The 18,569-nt window shown below is 45.2% G+C and overlaps 1 protein-coding gene across 4 annotated transcripts in view; it reads right to left on the reverse strand.

The window, feature by feature from the left end:
- Nucleotides 1-18,569, reverse strand: part of LOC119954076 (galactosylgalactosylxylosylprotein 3-beta-glucuronosyltransferase 1-like) — a 216,723-nt gene that overhangs the window by 106,463 nt on the left and 91,691 nt on the right. For 2 of the 4 annotated variants that reach the window (XM_038778926.1, XM_038778927.1), the window contains one exon: nucleotides 524-583. The exons of the other annotated variants lie outside the window; for them this stretch is intronic. The gene's annotated coding sequence lies outside the window, so the exon portion shown is untranslated. The remainder of the gene's footprint in view (nucleotides 1-523; nucleotides 584-18,569) is intronic. 4 annotated transcript variants of the gene reach the window in all.

Consider the following 18,569-nt stretch of genomic DNA (forward strand, 5'->3'; position numbering starts at 1 on the left):
AGCTGGTTCATGATGAAGAGCGAGGCCAGCAGTGTGGGTTCTATTCCCGTGCTGGCTGAGGTTATTCATAAAGACCCTGTCTTCTCAACCTTGCCCCTCACCTGAGATGTGGTGATTCTCAGGTTAAATCATCAGTCAGCTCTGCCCCTCAAAGGGGAAAGCAGCCTCTGGTCATCTGGGACTGTGGTGACTTTACCTTAATTCTGATTATCAGTGCTTGTGAATGTTTTTCAACTTGCATGGTTATACCAGGGATCTCGATCAATCTGAATCCTAAAGAACTGTGGAAAGTTGTTCGCTACATTTTGCTGTAGATCCTGTTGCATTCAATAAGACATATGCGACAAATCATGAGACAACTTTCACTACGTATGATCAGTAATATTGGGTGCTTTTTATCCTGACAAAAATTACACAAGATTCTTAAATATTGAATTGGACAGTAATCTTCACTCAGCTTTTATCTCCTGTGGACTTTCAAAACCCAAAGTCAGTGCCACCTAACCAGGGATTCTTTATTTACCTTATTTTCTCTCGCTGTTTTCAATGTTGGCGCTGGCCTAGCACTTCACCAATGGTCCTCCTTTTAAAAAAGGAGCAAAAAGATTTTCAGTACAGGCCCAGAACATGTACCAGTCTGCCCAGGTGATGCTTGAGCAGGCCAGGGTCACGAGGCCAAGCTCGTTTTGATTTGAGTCTCATTTAAATATTTGCAGTGATCCAAGTTGGTTATTTGCTGAAGCTCACCACTTTGGAAGCTGGAAAGGTTGGCACAGGTCTAGCTGGCAGGGAGGACCTGTTGAACTAAATGTGATCCTCTGGAGGAGGCTCGAAAGAGCAGGCCGCAGAAAGGCTGGCTAAATTTTGAGGGACCAAATATGAGCATGATCCTTGCTCTAAGTCACACAAAAAAACCTTGAAATAAATTAAACATTTCACCTTTTGGACCTCGACTGGTACCTTTACGAATTACTGACACTGACCATTGCCTCCCAATGCATGAAGAAGAGTAATATCTATTTTGCATGTTTAACCCAATTCTCCATGATACTTGCATCCAGAATGGGACAGCAAGTTATATGTTTTAACTGTTTTTAGGAAGGTTGGTGTGGTGATATGATTTGCATAGCTGTCTGCCATTGGGGCAGAACACCAGCTTACCATTGGTCATGTGCCTCTCGACCGATTGGTTGAGACCAGTCATGTGAGAGCTCTCCGATTGGTCGAGAGGCTGAGTTAACCACGCCCCCTTACCGAGGTATAAATAGTCGAAACGCCCGGTGGTCGTCCATTTTATTGTAGACAACCGCAGGGCTAAGTTCTAGCTTATTAAAGCCTAACTTTTGTATAGCAACTCGTCTCTCGTGCAATTGATGGCTCATCAGTTGGGTGTTTATTTAAACGCCTACCTGAAGAAACAAATCAGGTGGGCAAATGGGTGTGAAAAGTCCTCACCCGATTTTCCTGTCTGTTTTTCAGGCATGTATGGGGCAGACGTCAGTTGAAAGACCTCCCTTTGGTGTAACTTATTCGAGTGCAACAATCTCTCTATTAAATTGCACACTGAATCCATCTTTTTTTTAAAGCAACTGTGTGTGAATGCTAAGCCCTGTCTGTTGAGTTAAACGGACATCATTGAAACCAACAGTCATAGTAGATTCAAAAATGCTGGAGCAACATCAATGTATAATCATGTCTTGTTATTGTTATTGTGTAGTGTATTCACTCTGATGACCAGCTTCTATTCATGCAAAGATGATTTGCTGACTTCTTTGTTCAAATGACTCCAACTGACTTTGAAAGGGAAATTACAGAATGCAGCAGTTCCACTTAACACAGTCCTTCAGGCCAGCATCAATTCATTTAAAAATAAATAATATTTTCAAAAGTTTGCATTCAAGCATATATTTTATGAAGCTATTGCATCTTTTGATTGTCCAGCATTGTGGCAAAAGGGTATTCTACCCAGAGGGATAGAATCATCCCTAACCAATAGCACCAGTTATGAGCCCTTGCTCTCTTCAGCTGCCTAGGGACTTAAAGCAAAGGAATTGCTTCAATCTTTAAATCAATTTGCTTGTGTCACCTCATCTGTACCGAGAAAGGAAAGACGTTTTAAAGTGGCTGCTTGTCAGTCACTGACCAGGGTCATTGATTGCTACGGAGAGATTATTGGCCGGTACATGTCACCAGACACTGATGTCGCATTGCTTTCTCCTAGGGCTGCAATGAAGCTGGAAAGACTTTGCATCAAAGCTTGTCTTACCCCGTGGGAATGATTGGTGATGGGGTCGGCATGATTAGTCGGGGTTTTTGTTACGTTGGTTTCTGTGTATCATCTGCTGTGGTAATATGGTTTTTCTGTAAAATCTATTGGACAATTGGAAAATCTTTAATAAAAATATATATTTTTCAAAGGTTAATGATGAAAAAAAATTCCTATTGGAGGAATGTGCTGCGCATTATAATACAAGGAAAAAACAGCCTGGGGGCAGGACTGGGCTGGAGTGTCCCTCTAAAAGAACAACCATCCCTCCACCTAGCCCACCAAAATGTAGTCACCAAAATATTGTTACCCAAATCCTGTGATGCGGCACGGTTCCAGTTTTGACTCAGCTCGCCACCAAACCTGTTTCTGTTGGTGATATTAACATGTGCAAATAGCTAGGCTTTCACAATACAAAGGAAGATTTATGATCCTTGTATACGGTGAAAAGCTGCCATCCTCCCAGAATCATTGCAAGCATCTGTTGTCTTTATGCCTGACAGAGCAGATTAGGAACTGAAACATATTAAAGTGGGCCAGAGAGTTTCAGATCGATTACCAGCTAAGAGTTGGATTGAAGTCTAAAATCCAATTCCTCTCCTCTGCGCTGGGACTAATGAGAGCTGAAAATCTTCACATCAGCACGCTTTGATTGGCACAACATGGATTAGGTTGGTTTTGGGGGAGGGGGTTGTTAATGCAAAATTATATAATAGCTTCTTGTGAAAAATGTGCAACACAATAGCTGAAGGAATGATGAAGCAGAATTTCGAGCATGTTGCTGAAGTTACTTCCAGCACAAAAGTCCTGTATACGCAAACTGATTCATTGAACTTTAAAGTGCAAGAGTGATCATTTCATTTTTTCTGAAATTCTGTACATCTTTGTTCAATCAAATCTGCTCTATTTCAAAAGTACCGGGTTAAATGTAATGCTAACAGAACTAAAAGACATTCTGAAATGTCATAAAGCAGAGTATTAAACATACAACCAAGTATAAATAAGCATGACATACTTCAAGATACTTAATATTGGAATCATTGGATTCATAGACTTCCTACAGTGCAGAAGGAGGCCATTTGGCCCATCGAGTCTACATCGACCTTCTAAAATACCACCCTAACTAGGCCCACTCCCACACCCAATCCCTGTAACCCCATAACACCACCTAACCTTTGTAAACTAAGGGGCAATTTATTATGGCCAATCCGCCTAACCAGCACATCTTTGGACTGCAGGAGGAAACCGGAGCACCCAGAGGAAACCCATCCAGACTCAGGGAGAATGTACAAACTCCACACAGGCAGTCATCCGAGGCCAGAATTGAACCTGGGTCCCTGCCACTCTGAGACAGTAGCGCTAACCACTGTTCCACCGTGCCGCCCCTAATATTGGTTGGCCTTTTGGCCTCCAAGCTACTCCAAAGTTTTAGAAGACTTTTTAAACATCCTTAATTTTCCATTCAGGAAGTCTCCATTCTAACTTTTGGTGCTTAACTAAGGTTAATGAGACCGAAATGACTACAACAATAACAGTGAGAGCAACGGTTAACAGCACTCATAGTTTTTCTCCGTAAATGGGTTGGCCGGAATTCTTTGGCCGTTTGGATTCTCTGTTCCTGCTGGCAGTGCTCCCCCGTCCATGGGGTTCCCAGAAGGGTGGAGTGGCTTCAATGGGAAATCCCATTGATAAGTGGCAGGAGTAGAGAATCCCGCTGTCAGCGAGCAACATGCCGCTGAGAAACACGTGGGTAGGGAGACTGCAGAGTCTATCTCTCTGGATCCCACATATGTTGCAGTTCAAGATGTGCCATTCCATTGCAAGCTCTGGGAAAATGGCTTCATGTCCTATGCTTCCCCTCCAAATATATTGAGTGGTTCTCCTGTTCAGACATGGGCCGGAATTCTCCGGCCATTGGGATTTTCTTGTCCCACCAGCAGCGCAACCCTGCCTGCGGGTTTCCCGGTGGCGTAGGAGTGGCTTCAATGGGAAATTCCATTGCGAAGTAGCGGGAGTAGATAATCCTGCTGTCAGAAAATGGTGTGCCGTTGAGAAACACACAGCTGGGAGCCAGAGATTCCCACCTGTTGTAAATGCACACTACAAAGCATTTCAATAAAGGTAATCTTTTTAATGGTGTAATAATCCTTAAATACTGGAACACATTTATTTTGTGCTAAAAATTAACTTTCACGAGTGTGGATTCTAATGATGTTGAAGATTTAGAACAATTCTTTGGAAAAAAAGGACTGGATTCGCTGTTGCCCATTGCCAGCAGAGAGATCCTCGATTGGGCAGAGAACCTAGCCATCTAGCTATGATTGGCAGCCCTTTACCACATCCAAAGCAGTAAAGTTCTTTCTGCTGAGAAAACGAGGAAGTAAAAGCATGTAGCTGCTTTTGATGCAGTCAAGAGCTGTCAATCATAGCTTGATATTTATAGACATTGCAGTTGGTTTCAGAGCAGAGTACTTGAGAGATCCTTTCAAGCGTAAAGGGAAGTGAAACGATCCAGACATCTGGCTATCTGGAAGTTGTCAATCACAGCCTAGTAAAAGCTATTTCTCATTTATGTGAATAAAAGCTTTCCAGATCAAAAGATCTGAGGGGTTTTAACCCCCGTGTTGTAGCTTGCGCTGTCTAGGAATCTACAGTTGCTGCCTTTTCTGCCTGAGGCAGCAGCTGAAAGGGACAAGTGAGTTTTAAAGCAATGATTTTTTTCACCGTTTCTGTCTGGACTGCTCTTTAGCTTCCAGGCAGGTGCTTCTGTTATGGAGGGGGTCTCTATTATGGGGGTCTTTGTTATGGGGGTCTCTATTAAGGGGGGGTCTCTGTTATAGGGGGTCTCTGATGGGGGTCTCTGTTAGGTGTCTCTGTTATGGGGGCCTCTGGTGAGGGTCTCTGGATGGCGTCTATCGTGGGAGGTTTCTGTTCGAGGGCTCTCTTGTGGAGGATTCTGGTGGGGGTCTCTTATGGGGGCTTTCAATTATGGGAGGCTTTGGTGGAGGTTCTGTTGGGAGGGTTAGTGCGTGTAGGGGGGTTGGGTCACTCCCCTGCATATGTACTGTGGGGGGGGACTCAGCAAATTCCGTGGTGGGGGGTGGGCAGGATTTTCATTGTGGGAAGAGAGAGGCCAGATGCTGGACCTTGCTATTCTATTGGGCCGCCAGCTCAAAATAGCAGCTGATAGCGGGATTCTCGAGAGACTCTTTTGCAATCCTCATCCTACTTTCCTCTTGCATTTATTACCTCACAGCCACAAGTGGCACTCTTCCCTCCTCTCCATATAAACATTTTGAACACTCATAACTCTCTGTCTCCTCTCCTGCAACACATGCTCAGTGTGAGGCAGCAAGCTGGCCCTCCAGTGACGAGCACCTTGTTGGTCATTGGCCACTTGTTCCACTGGGAAATAGGTCTTGTTCCAGGATGTTGCAGCAATCCATCGTAAAATCCTAAGCTTCCTGAGGCACCGATGCTCAGTCATGTCCAGAGAGCTGATCCTCAGCCAGTAGATGCCGTTGCTAGGGGTCTTGCCTCTGTCCACTTGGATCTGTCTTTATTCCCACTGCTAAAAGGCTGAGCAGAAGGCAGCTCCTCTTCGTGGTGCTGTTGTCTCTCTTCCTGTTCCTCAGAAGAGGTGGAAGGTGAAATTGGTTAAGCTGCTCCTATGTCACATTGAAGACTGGCAGCAGAGAAATACAGCTGAAGGTGAGTGAAATGCGAGGAAGGTGAAGTGAAGAAGTTGGCCGTCACCTGTCAATCAGTCTCTGAGAGAAGACATGTTGAGTGCAGTAATCTTCCACCTGGCCACGGCTGCAGCTCTTCAATAAAACCGATCAAAACTGACCAGCTTCACTGAAGAAACTCTTCCGACTGAACACTTACTTCAATGATCCTGGAAAGCTGCTGACTGGTTGGTAATCAGGTGCCCTGGCTTTGAAAGCCTGAATTTGGGCTGAGGTAACAGCTATTTACCTGCTATTATATTTAATTTTTTACTTTATTCCCTCCTGGGATATGGGCGTCGCTGGGAAGGCCAACATGTGTCGCCCATCCCCGACTGGCTTGAACTGAGTGGCTTGTTGCGCCATTTTGAAGGCACTTAAGAGTCAACCATGTTGCTATGGGTCTGGAGTCACATATAGGCCAGACCAAGTAAGGACAACAGATTTCCTTTCTGAAAGGACATTAATGAGCCACATGGGTTTTTACGTCAATCAATGATAGCTTTCGTGGTCTCCATTATAGCTGTCTCCATAAAGTTCAGATCTATTAGTTGAATTTAAATTCCACCAACATGGTGGGATTTGAACCCATGTCTCCAGAGCCTTAGCCAAGGCCTCTGGATTACTCGTCCAGTGACATTATTACTTTGCCATTGTCTCCCCAATACTCGTCCAGTGACATTATCACTTTGCCATTGTCTCCCCAATATAAGTCAATGTTTAAATGACTTACCTAACAGTTGTACGGGATTATCTGTACACCTTCAATCCCTCCCATGTAGAAGTTGGAAGAGGAGGGGATGACATTGCGTTCATGACTCAATGTTATTTCTGGGTTTGGTTTGCTCCCGCATGCTTCAACCATGCTGCCTTTTGACTGTCAAAACTTCCACTTATTGGTGTCAGGTCACCAGTCAGAGGTCCTATTACTTAGTGTTTCTCTGCATTGAGGTTGGAACAGATGGGGGACATTGAAGAGAGTAATAAGATGAAAACAATCACAATTACTGTCAGGAAACCCACCCCAGACTTACATGAGCCTTTGCCCCAGGTCACAACTAAGTAAAAAATTAAATGAGTCGCTATCCAATCTGTTGCTAAAGTGTAGGTTTGTGTCTGAGAGCACACAGGACTGTGCATGTAAAGCCCACGATGCCCTTTGCCTGAGGGAGCCCAGCAGCGGGGGCAAATACAACGGCTCTTTCTTCAAGCTTGTGAGTTTCCATTGGGAAAGCAATGACCCCACAAATAGAGCAGCAGTCTTTTGGTGGAGGGCTGCCTGCTGCAAACTGACTGATCTTGCTGATGTCAGCAGAAACAGTTTGCAAACAGCTAGAGGCGCACAACATCAAAGCCACATTGACCTTCACTATCATACATATCCAACACATCCACTCTTGCTCCATCTCTTGCTGCAATAAGTGGCACAGGTTAGCAAGCCTTCCTCGTGAAACATACCACATACTGCTCCTCTGTGAGGTTCAGGTATGTTCTGTGTTCCCGAAGACTCACACTTCAAAGGCTCCCTGCAACCTTGCCTCCTTCACTCTTCTGTGCTGGCCTTTACTGCCCTCCTTCCTGCTGCTCCACATCCTGAACCTTGACAATACATTCCACAGTATACCCATGCACATCAGAGAAGGAAATTCTCTCTCAACAATCAACCAACATGAGTACTTAATAAACCAGACACTTGACAAAACCTTGGCTCGAAAGCAGCCAAGAAACCTAGATTTACTAACGTACAGATTCACTTTAAATATGGCAGCTGAATGGTGTTGTTCTCACTGTGCTTTTTTGGGATCGGTTAAGGAAATGACATTTCAGGCGCACACAGCTAACAGTTTTAGAAAAAATTAATTCAGGTGCAGGATCCTTATTATCGTATTTAACACATACTGCAATAGGGATACCTATCGAGCATTTGGATGAATTTGATATTGCGTGCACCTTGCAGGCACAAAACACTTTGCTAACAAATTCAGATTTGCTCCCCCCCCCCCCCCCCCCCCCCCCGCCCCACCACCATTGGACCTGGGAAACCTTCCAGGCCTTTCTCAATTTCTTCCCCAACAGGACAGAGAATCACCAGAGTCGGAAGAGAAAATATTGGCCAGGGTTTCCAATGGCTCTCCGTTGATACTTGGCGAGGAACATGTGCAGACATCAGGTGAGAACAGGATAAGGTTCAGCTGTGTAGCTAATCTCAGTCAAACACATAACCAATACTTGCTGTCGATGTGACAGGTAGGGCAATAGCCAAAGGAGCTCTGGACCTGCACCGCCACCTGAGTCACTGTCAGACAGCGAGTAGGGGTGAAAGGACACAAACTCAAGCAGAAAATAGAAAAATAAACCTGCACGTATCAAAGGAAAATGTTAGTGGCTGTAAGTAATGCATACTGGCTGTTTTATATGAAAGAATTGAACACAGTGGGGCTACTGAACTCAATCTGGCGACGCACCCTCAGAGGAAGGGTCAGCTTGCATGCTTTTACTGGCACTAACACTATTTATTCCACTCACATGCCAATATGAATTTACAATTTTCAACATTAACTTAAAGTGATGAGTTTGTTGCAGACACACGAGACAAATACATCTGTGCAGATCTTCATGGAGGAGGCAATTAAAATTCTCAAAGCAACGCTTGGAATGAATATTGCAAGGATATTATGGCACAGAAAATCAAATTGTTAATATTAATTTCACAGTGGGTTTTAGGTATCTTAAAATACATTTGAATAACATTTGTTTGAAAGGCTCCTCATTCACCTGCTGATACCAGACAAGCATGACATTTGATTTGCTGCGCAAGTCCCGATCTCTCATGCAGGTCTCAGAATTAACTTGCTCAAAGGGTCACCTCACGGCTGGTGTTAAAATGGTGATGAGCAGAATTACATCAGCCCGTTTTACTCTGGTGCATTGCTGTCATTAGTAAATTAGTGCGATGACTTTTACTATCTAATATGTGGAAAGAATAACTGGATTAATGCATGGCCTTTTGGTGACCTCTAACTTTCAGGTATCAGCCTGACCTTGCAAATAATGCTCTGACTGCTCCAAAGGGAAACAAAAATGTTTTGCTCTTAATTTTTTTCCCTCCTCATCAATAATTCTTTTTACCGCTGAATGTAAATTTACCTTGATTCTAAACAGCAATTTTCAAAATAAATCAAGGTTTTTTTTCCATATTAAGCTTTAAGGTGAAAATTCATAGCTCTAAAAATCAATGGGGGAATCTACTGAGAGTCCAGATGTGCCCACCTGGGATGGTCACCACTGATTAATGCTAAACTCTGTGGGGTTAGTGGCAGATCACCTGCTTTGAATGGTAAAAGCAAGCATTGTTGCCTCTCAGTAAAGAGGCTGGCGAGTCTAGCCATAGAGTGGCTTTACACAAAGGTAGCAATCATTCCCCAGGCCACCACCCCACCAGCAACAAAATACATCAACAATCTGTCTCCAGGGGACCTGGACTCCCATATGTGTCCTACTGGAATTCTACTCTTTGTTGGTCCAACCAACAGCAGCTCCTCATGGGAAACTTGACAATGCTGATGTCAAGAGCCTCCGTCTTTGTCCTGCCCTCTCTTGGCATTGATAGCCTCAGTGGCCAAGGTAACAAAGGGAACTTCTCTACACCTTACCCTGCTCCTGAGATGATTTTGAACCCTACTGCAACACTCTTGCTGCAGTTAAACTGGGACTGCGGAAGATGGGCCAGGAGCTCTCATGGAAGTGTAGAGAAGTATGAAGTCTTTTGAATAACACATCACAGATATGAAGCTGCCAGCCTGAAAATTGACGGGCCGACCAGCTGACCAGAGGCCGGTCGGTTAAATCAAGTGGGCTAGATGCGACCCCTTAGCTGGAAGGTAAATAGCAGCAAGTGGGTTTCAGCAGGTTATCACAATGTGCACGTGTGGTGGGTAGAGGGGGTGGAGAAACACCAGCTAGTCAAATCTCCAACTTACCTTGTGGGACTCTGTAGTTGTGCATCCTGGCTCCACATGGTTAATCTCACTCACTTATTTTTCGTCCCTTCAGTTAGAAGAGCAACTCTCTTTGGAATGGAATGAGTTCTCCACCCAGACCTCAGTTAAAAGGCCAGCTAGGTCATATTGACACAATAAGCTCCAAATTTGCACACGTGTATAAGGTACCTACCTGGTTGAGATGAGGACCTAATCTAGAAGGTTGCTAAAATCCACCCAGGACAATTAGTCGGTTCTTTTTTAGTTGTTCCCATTAATGGAGTCTGGGAGGTCTTGTGGAGTAGTGGACAGTGTGCCAGCTTCTGATCCAGAAGCTCCGGTTTCATGTCCCAACCCAAGATGGCCAAGGGAGGTACGTTTATAAAGCAGCAAAACAGGTTGAATGTCATTCTTAAAAATCCCTCCAACACACACCATTGGCAGGTGGTAAGAGTAGGAGAGACTACTGGTCAGGCATGCTTGATACAGAGTGGCGCCACTCAAGTCTACAAGTTTCTGGCAACAGGGTAGTGACCTGGTCCAGGAAAACAACATCTCTGGGAATAGTTAAACGCCTGCCTTGTATACCACCCGGTGCGCTAAGAGAAACAACAATATCTGGATTCTACCGGATGGCTGAAGTTAAATCCACTTCCCCCATGTATGAGCAGGATTCAGAGTCAGGTTTGTGTAGGAAATCCTGCTCCAGGGAATTTATTATAAATCCAGCGCAGAATTGAGCGAATGTTTCATCGTGGGAGGCGCTACCTTTTGCTCAACCGAATGCCTGCCTGTCTGTGTATGGGAGTATCATAGCGTGACCTGAGTAAGAGAGAGAGTCTTCTCGGAGTCCTGGTTAACATTCCTCCCTTACCTTGCCCACCACAACATAGTAACTGGAAATTTACCTCATTCTTATATGTAGGACCTTGGCGGGTACAAATTAGCAGTTGCTTCATGCCTACCAAAGAAAAATTAACACGCTCCCAAAGTAATTCAATTGCTGTTAAGTGCTGCAAGACATCGTGAGGATGTGGAAGGTGTTATATAATTGCAGGTACTTTTTTTCTTTGAATCATAGAATACTTGAAATGCCTTTGGACACCACTTTTATTGAAACTTTAACAAGCACTTCAATGTCGGTGTGCTAATTTAAAGGAAAATTTAAGCTCAATTTGAAGGAAAAAGCTGGAGGCGAGTTTCACCTGATTTAAAAAATCTATGTATTCTAATGTAAAATTCATTTCACATTGGTCTTCTCATTTAAAATTGAGAATAAACCTTGAAGAAGTGAAATTGTCAACAGCAGCTGCACAAAATAGGCTTGCAGCAAATTGTTCGCCAATTTGTCACCATATTAAAGCTCACGAAACAACATTTCAAAACACTTCTCGGAGACTCATTGCCTGGTCTCACTGTCGAATTGCTTGGTCTGAAATTTAAAATCTTGGCAATGTCTTCCAAACCAACAGAAAATTAAAAACTGCTGTGATGAAAAGTCAGTCAGCAATTCGCTCCAAGCCTGTTTTTGCACAGCAGCTACAGACGGATTTCAGCCCCAGAAACTGCCTCTGCATTCACGTAACCTTTAAGTTCCTCATTTTTATCTTTGAAATCCATTAATCATGTGAACATACCTCCTATCAGGAAAATGGTAAATCATTTTAATCAAGAAAGCCCTAGAGGAGGAAGAGAAACTCAATAGTGTCACAGGGGTGGGGAGGAGGTGTGTGGAAATATATTCATTAGCTCGGTGCCAATGGGCACAATCTTCCCAAAATGGAACAAGGTTTCATAGCGAGCGCGTTCAGCCGCGTGTTTCCCGGCACTCGTAGTGCCGAAAGACACGTGGCTATTCAACGCTACTTATGTTGAATAAGGGGCCTAAATGGGAAATGCGTGGCAAAGGCTGCACATAGCCCCTTTTTTTGCAATGGGAAGCTCCGCTCGCTGGAACTGCCCATTGCAGTGAAGGATCTCCGAGGCCCACAAAACCCCGTCCCCCGACCTCCCACCAGCCCAAATGCAACATTTTGTGCGCATGTGCGATTGGGCTGGGGTTGCCCACTGTGGGTGTTGGGGGTGAGGGGGGTCTCCCGCCCCCCCCCCCCTCACCCCCAACACCCACAGTGGGCAACCCCAGCCCAATCGCACATGCGCACAAAATGCCATCTTGGCAGTGCCAACCTGGAACCATGGTAGTGTCCCACCAGGTGGCAATGCCAGGATGGCACCCAAGTGGCACTGCCAGGGTACCATATCCCCTCCGGCCAGCTCTGCCACTCAATGCAATCAGAGCTGATCTTCTGCCCCAACTCCCATTTTCTCACCCATTCCCCCTATCCCTTGATTCCCTGAGAGATTGAGTTACAAACATGAAAATCTTATAAAGCACTACAACCGGAATGCCGAGGGGATGGAAGGCTGGAGGCGGTTGAGCGGGCAACTCCATGGAAGGATTTGAAGATGATGATGATTTGCCTAGTTCTGAAATGTTTCATATTTTCCAGGTGCCCCTGCATTCCATTTCATCTAGTCGTTAAATATGACTATTGATGTAGCACCCATCAATTGAAGTTTATTTTTGCAAATCTTAGCAGTTTATTTATAAAGCACATAACAGAATGCTTTTTTTCTCATTTTCCTCTCCCATAGGTTGACAATGGTATTTTACTTAATTTCCCAAACATAGGGCAGCACAGTGGCCTAGTGGTTAGCACAGCTGGCTCACGGTACTGAGGTCCCAGGTTCGATCCCGGCTCTGGGTCACTGTCCGTGTGGAGTTTGCACATTCTTCCCGTGTCTGCATGGGTTTCTCCCCCACAACCCAAAAATGTGCAGAGTAGGTGCAGTGGCCATGCTAAATTGCCCCTTAATTGGAAAAGAAATTGGGTAATCTAAATTTATTTTTTTTTAAATTCCCAAACATTTATTTGATATGTTGTGCAATATGAAACATGCTGGTCAACATTTCGTCCTTTGTTGTGCCCAGGATTGGTCAAGGATGTCAATAAATATGGAACCAGAAAGTGCTCAGTCGAGCACTTTCACCTAATCCGACATAATCTACCCCTCCTCGCTTGACTTGCATTCAATGTCACCCCAAGCAGTAAAACTGTAATATAGTGCTACAAATAAAAAAAACTATGTTGTAAATATTGATTAACCTATTTACAGTAATCTGTCACAATCACAAGGCATGAGATTTTTATTACATTTTGGATGTGTCATCTCCTAAGACCTTCAGAAATAGAGCAGCAGTTTTATAGCAGCTCAATTCGGATATCAGTTCTCAGAAAAATTGCTTTTTACAGGTTAAAGGAGATGCATTCACTCGGTATTACAGCGCTTTAAAAATATTTTGCCTCTGTGTTTCTCAGCGTGATTTACAGTTATATTAAATGATGACGATAAAGTGATTAAATGTGTTTGTTTTCCATATGGCCAGCTGACACATAAATTTAAATGTATTTAATTAATGGTTAGAAAAATTGTAAGGAGGTCTTGTGACACAAGGAATACTGACCCTGCCTCGGAGATAGAAATTCAGGGTTCAAATACATTTCGAGGAATTGATGGCACAGAAATTTGTATAAAATGGCTGAAGAGGTTTTTAATGAACTTGGGAATACTTCCAACAACACCAATGTCTCAATGTCTGGAGAGAGATTCCTGGTCATCCATGTGATGAAAAGGAATTTGAGCATCTGCCATCACTAGTCACAGCTCCAGATTACGATATGCTTGGAAAAATTTAAATTGCCACAGCAACTCAGAGTCCTTGGGGGTGAGGGGTCGGGGGCAGTGTAGATCAGATTTCTACCAATAGCACAGGACAATATCCCCGCTCCAGAACCTACCTCTGTGCCCTACCAATGGTGGTGACTATGGCACTGTGGAAGACTCAAGACTAAGATAAAAATGGCAGTGCTGCATTTAACCTGCATCTATTTTCTAAAGTGGGAAGTCTAAGTCCTGAAACGGTTCATACATTGAAAAGTATGAATGCCTGACAATGGCAAGTTGTATCCAAAGTATCAACATTACAATTAACAAAAAGACAATTGACTTTTTCCTCATAATTCTCGGCCTCTGTAGTCCAGTCAGTGGAAGGCACATTATTCACAATGTTTTGTTTTTCTTCCTGTTTTTTGATCTCTTTTCGCTTCATGTCCCCGTGATGTGCCAGAGCCTTCTTCAGTCTATTCCTCATTATAATAATTAAATATTTTGTACAGTTTAGTACTGACGTGAACCTGCTCTTGAACAAGCTCTTATGAACAAACTCAATCTGATAAATAACATTTATTTAAAAAGCCAAAATATACTTTATTTAACGATTACAAATAACATGCTGCTGCCAATGGGCTTTCCTGTTGTTTTCACCCTTCGCTGCTGGGGAACCCACTGTGGGGATGGGGGGGTGGGGTGGGGTGGGGGGGGGGGGGTGGGGGGGGGGCGTGGTGGGGGGGGGGGGGTGGGGGTAGGGGGGCACTGTTGGTGGGATTGGAAGATCCCACTGGTGCCAACAGATGGAGTTTTCGGCCGTGTATATGTAAGGCTCCCAAATACCACCAATATACTATCACCTCTGATACACATTGAGAAATCAGCAATAATGGCCGCAATCTATTGGCCTCGTCGCGCTGGCTTTGGGATGTGACGAGGCCGGGAAATGGAGGAGGCATTGGTGGTGATCTTTCAGGAATCACTGGAGGCAGGAAGGGTCCCAGAGGACTGAAAAGTGGCTAATGTAACACCGCTGTTTAAGAAGGGAGGGAGGTAGAAGATGGGAAATTATAGCCGGTTAGCCTGACTTCGGTCATTGGTAAGAGTTTGGAATCCATTATTAAAAATGAGATCGTGGAGTACTTGGAAGTGCATGGTGAAATAGGACTGAGTCAGCACGGTTTCGTCAAGGGGAGGTCATGTCTGACAAATTTGGTAGAGTTCTTTGAAGAAGTAAAAAGGAAATTAGACAAAGGAGAACCAGTGGACGTGATTTATTTAGATCTGCAGAAGGTCTTAGACAAGGTGCCACATAGGAGACTGTTAAGTAAGTTAAGAGCCCATGGTGTTAAGGGTAAGATCCTGGCTTAGATAGAGGATTGGCTGACTGGCAGAAGGCAGAGTGGGGATAAAGGGGTCTTTTTCAGGATGCAGTGCCTAGTGGTGTGCCTCAGGGGTCGGTGCTGGGACCACAACTTTTCACAATATACATTAAAGATCTGGAAGAAGGAAATGAAGGCACTAGTGCTACATTTGCAGATGATACAAAGATCTGTATGAGGGACAGGTAATATTGAGGAAGGACGCGGGCTGCAGAAGGACTTGGACAGGCTAGGAGAGTGGACAATGAAGTGACAGATGGAATACAATGTGGAAAAGTATGAGGTTATGCACTTTGGAAGGAGAAATGGAGGCATAGACTATTTTCCAAATGGGGAAATGCTTAGGAAATCAGAAGCACTAAGGTACTTGGGAATACTTGTTCATGATTCTCTTAAGGTTAATGTGCAGGTTCAGTCGGCAGTTAGGAAGGCAAATACAATGTTCATATTCGTGTCAAGAGGGCTAGAATACAAGACCAGGGATGTACTTCTGAAGCTGGTCAGACCCCATTTGTTGTATTGTGAAAGGTTTTGGGCCCGTATCTAAGGAAGGATGTGTTGGCCTTGGAAAAGGTCCATAGGAGGTTCACAAGAATGATCCCTGGAATGAAGAGCTTATTGAGGATTCTGGGTCTGTATTCATTGCAGTTTAGAAGGATGAGGGGGGATCTTATTGAAACATACAGGATACTGCGAGGCCTGGATAGAGTGGATGTGGAAAGGATGCTTCCACTTGTAGGAAAAACTAAAACCAGAGGACACCATCTCAGACTAAAGGGGACGATCCTTTAAAACAGAGATGAGGAAGAATTTCTTCAGCCAGAGGGTGGTGAATCTGTGGAACTCTTTGCCACAGAAGGCAATGGAGGGCAAATCACTGAGTGTCTTTAAGACAGAGTTAGATAGGTTCTTGATTAATAAGAGGATCAGGAGTTATGGAGAGAAGGCAGGAGAATGGGGATGAGAAAAATATCAGCCATGATTGAATGGCGGAGCAGATTTGATGGGCTGAGTGGCCTAATTCTGCTCCTATGCTTAATGATCTTATGGTGTTATGGCGAGGCCTCTCACAAGATTTACTGGCCTCATCATGCCTCGTGAGATCTTGATCTTGCGAGGCATCGCGATCTGGATCCAACCCATTGAGGGCGAGATCCAGGGCCGGGATTCTCCCCTACCTGGCGGGGCGGGGGGTCCTGGCGTGTTGGAGTGGTGTGAACCACTCCGGTGTCAGGCCGCCCCAAAGGTGCAAAATTCTCCGCACCTTTAGGGGCCAAGTCCTCACATTGAGGGGCTAGGCCCGCGCCGGAGTAGTTCCCACTCCACCAACTGGTGTGAACGGCCTTTGGCGCCACGGCAGCCAGGGCCGAAAGGACTTCGCCGGCCGGCAGAAGTCCGCGCATGCGTCAGAGCGTCAGCGGCTGCTGACATCATACCGACGCATGCGCAGGGGAGGGGGTCTCTTCTGCCTCCGCCATGGTGAAGACCACGGCGAAGGCGGAAGAAAAAGAATGCCCCCACGGCACAGGCCCGCCCGCCCTTCGGTGGGCCCCGATCACGGGCCAGGCCACCGTGGGGGCACCCTCCGGGGTCAGATTGCCCCGTGCCCCCCCAGGACCCCGGAGCCCGCCCGCGCCCCCAATCCTGCCAGTCAGGTAGGTGGTTTAATCCACGGCGGCGGGAGAGGCTTGTCAGCGGCGAGACTTCGGCCCATCGCGGGCGGGAGAATCGCTGCGGGGGGCCCGCCGACCGGGCCCGCCGACTGGCCCGGCGTGATTCCCACCCCCGCCGAATCGCGGGCGGCGGAGAATTCGGGTCACGCTGGGAGCGGGATTGACGCCAGCCCCGGGCGATTCTCCGACCCGGCGGGGGGTTGGAGAATCCCCCCCCCAGATATGCACATTCAAGTGAGCAGTTAGTCTCACTTGAATATGTCTGAGCAGTTATCCAGGCTGACAGTGCCAACGTGCCCAAGTGGCATTGTGCCAATGCCAGGGATCTGGCCGGGGTACCCTGTCTTTATGAGGCGTGGGAGGCCTGAGAACTCCCTCATTGGTACGTTGGCGTGTTGGGATGGGGTGCTGAGGTTTGAGGTCAAGAGATTGGTGTGGCATTTAAAAATGGCACTCTGATCTCTTCCTCCACTGGGAAGTGGAGCTCGTTAGTGCAGAAAATAAGACTAACTGCAGCCTCGCCGGGGCCCACAAATGAAGCAGAGTCCCATTTAATAGCTGGGTTATTCTCGGCGCTGCAAGCACTGGAAAGCACCCAGCAAAACGTGCCCGACACGTGACCCTGTTTCATTTCTATTAAATCGAGCCCTATGTTACAGAGTTTTATTTGGGTTGTGTGGATTTATAAAATCAACCATATGGCACCTAATACACTTTCCTATATTAGAAGGTGAATTTTGTGTTTATATAGGAGATGAAGGTCCATGTTGCAAATGGAAGACTTATGTCAATTTGTTACCCAGGATTGCAACTGCAGCATTCTCAGGTCAGCCATAAGTACAACGTGTTCAAAGTAAAGATGCCTTTCTCTGCTCCAATGATGTGGCTTAATCCAAGCCTCAGCAGAGTATTCTTCAATGCAAATGTATATAGAAGGAATTCATGAGAAACTTCTTCAGCCCAGACTGTTAGAATAGAATGGTAGAATGGTTGCGGCAAAGAAGGAGGTAATTTGACCTGTCGTATCAATGCGAGGCTTCTGCAATAACAACTCATACAGCCCCTTTTCCTGGGCTTCTCCATATATCCCTAAAGGTTTTGTTTGTTCATCTCTGTTAAGTTTCTTTGTTGTGCAAAGAGAAAAGGTATGGAGGTGGCCACACTCTGGATCCTTGTAAAATACAATATGAGGTTTATTAAAGGTATTGCTCATACAATCAAGGTTCTAAGCAAACATTCTGCTGATGTCACTATATGTCACATGGCTCAGAACCAGCAGGAATATATTCCCAGATACATAACTTCCCCCCTTTACTTCATTAGTGCAACAACAATTAACATTTATACAATAGATCCCCTGATATATTCTGCGGGATTCTCCGGTCTGCCAGCCATGTGTTCTACAGCGGCACATCCTCAATGTCTGCGGGATTCTCCATTCTGGCCACCTGACAATGGGATTTCCCATTGTGGCCACCTCAAGCCACTGGGTAACCCACGGGTATGGGTGCGCTACCAGCAGAACGGAGAAACCTGCCGACACAGAATCCTGCCCATTATTTCTATCCATATACACAATTCAATAAGACAGTCTCTGTGGTAGACATCTATTTACTTTTGTTATAATTCAACATTCTTGAACTTGGCTAATTGCAACCTTGGAAGTGACCTCATTCTTTTTTGTAGATGGTCCTTCTTGAGTAGTCATTTCAGCACCTGTTACTATAGGCACCGAAAAGTCCTCAGAAACTGAATCTGAACTCGTTTCTGATCCCCATTCCAAAGAATAGCTCTCTAGATCTTCTAAAGGT

The sequence above is a fragment of the Scyliorhinus canicula genome, chromosome 19 (assembly GCF_902713615.1).
Source record: "Scyliorhinus canicula chromosome 19, sScyCan1.1, whole genome shotgun sequence".
NCBI lineage: Eukaryota > Metazoa > Chordata > Chondrichthyes > Carcharhiniformes > Scyliorhinidae > Scyliorhinus > Scyliorhinus canicula.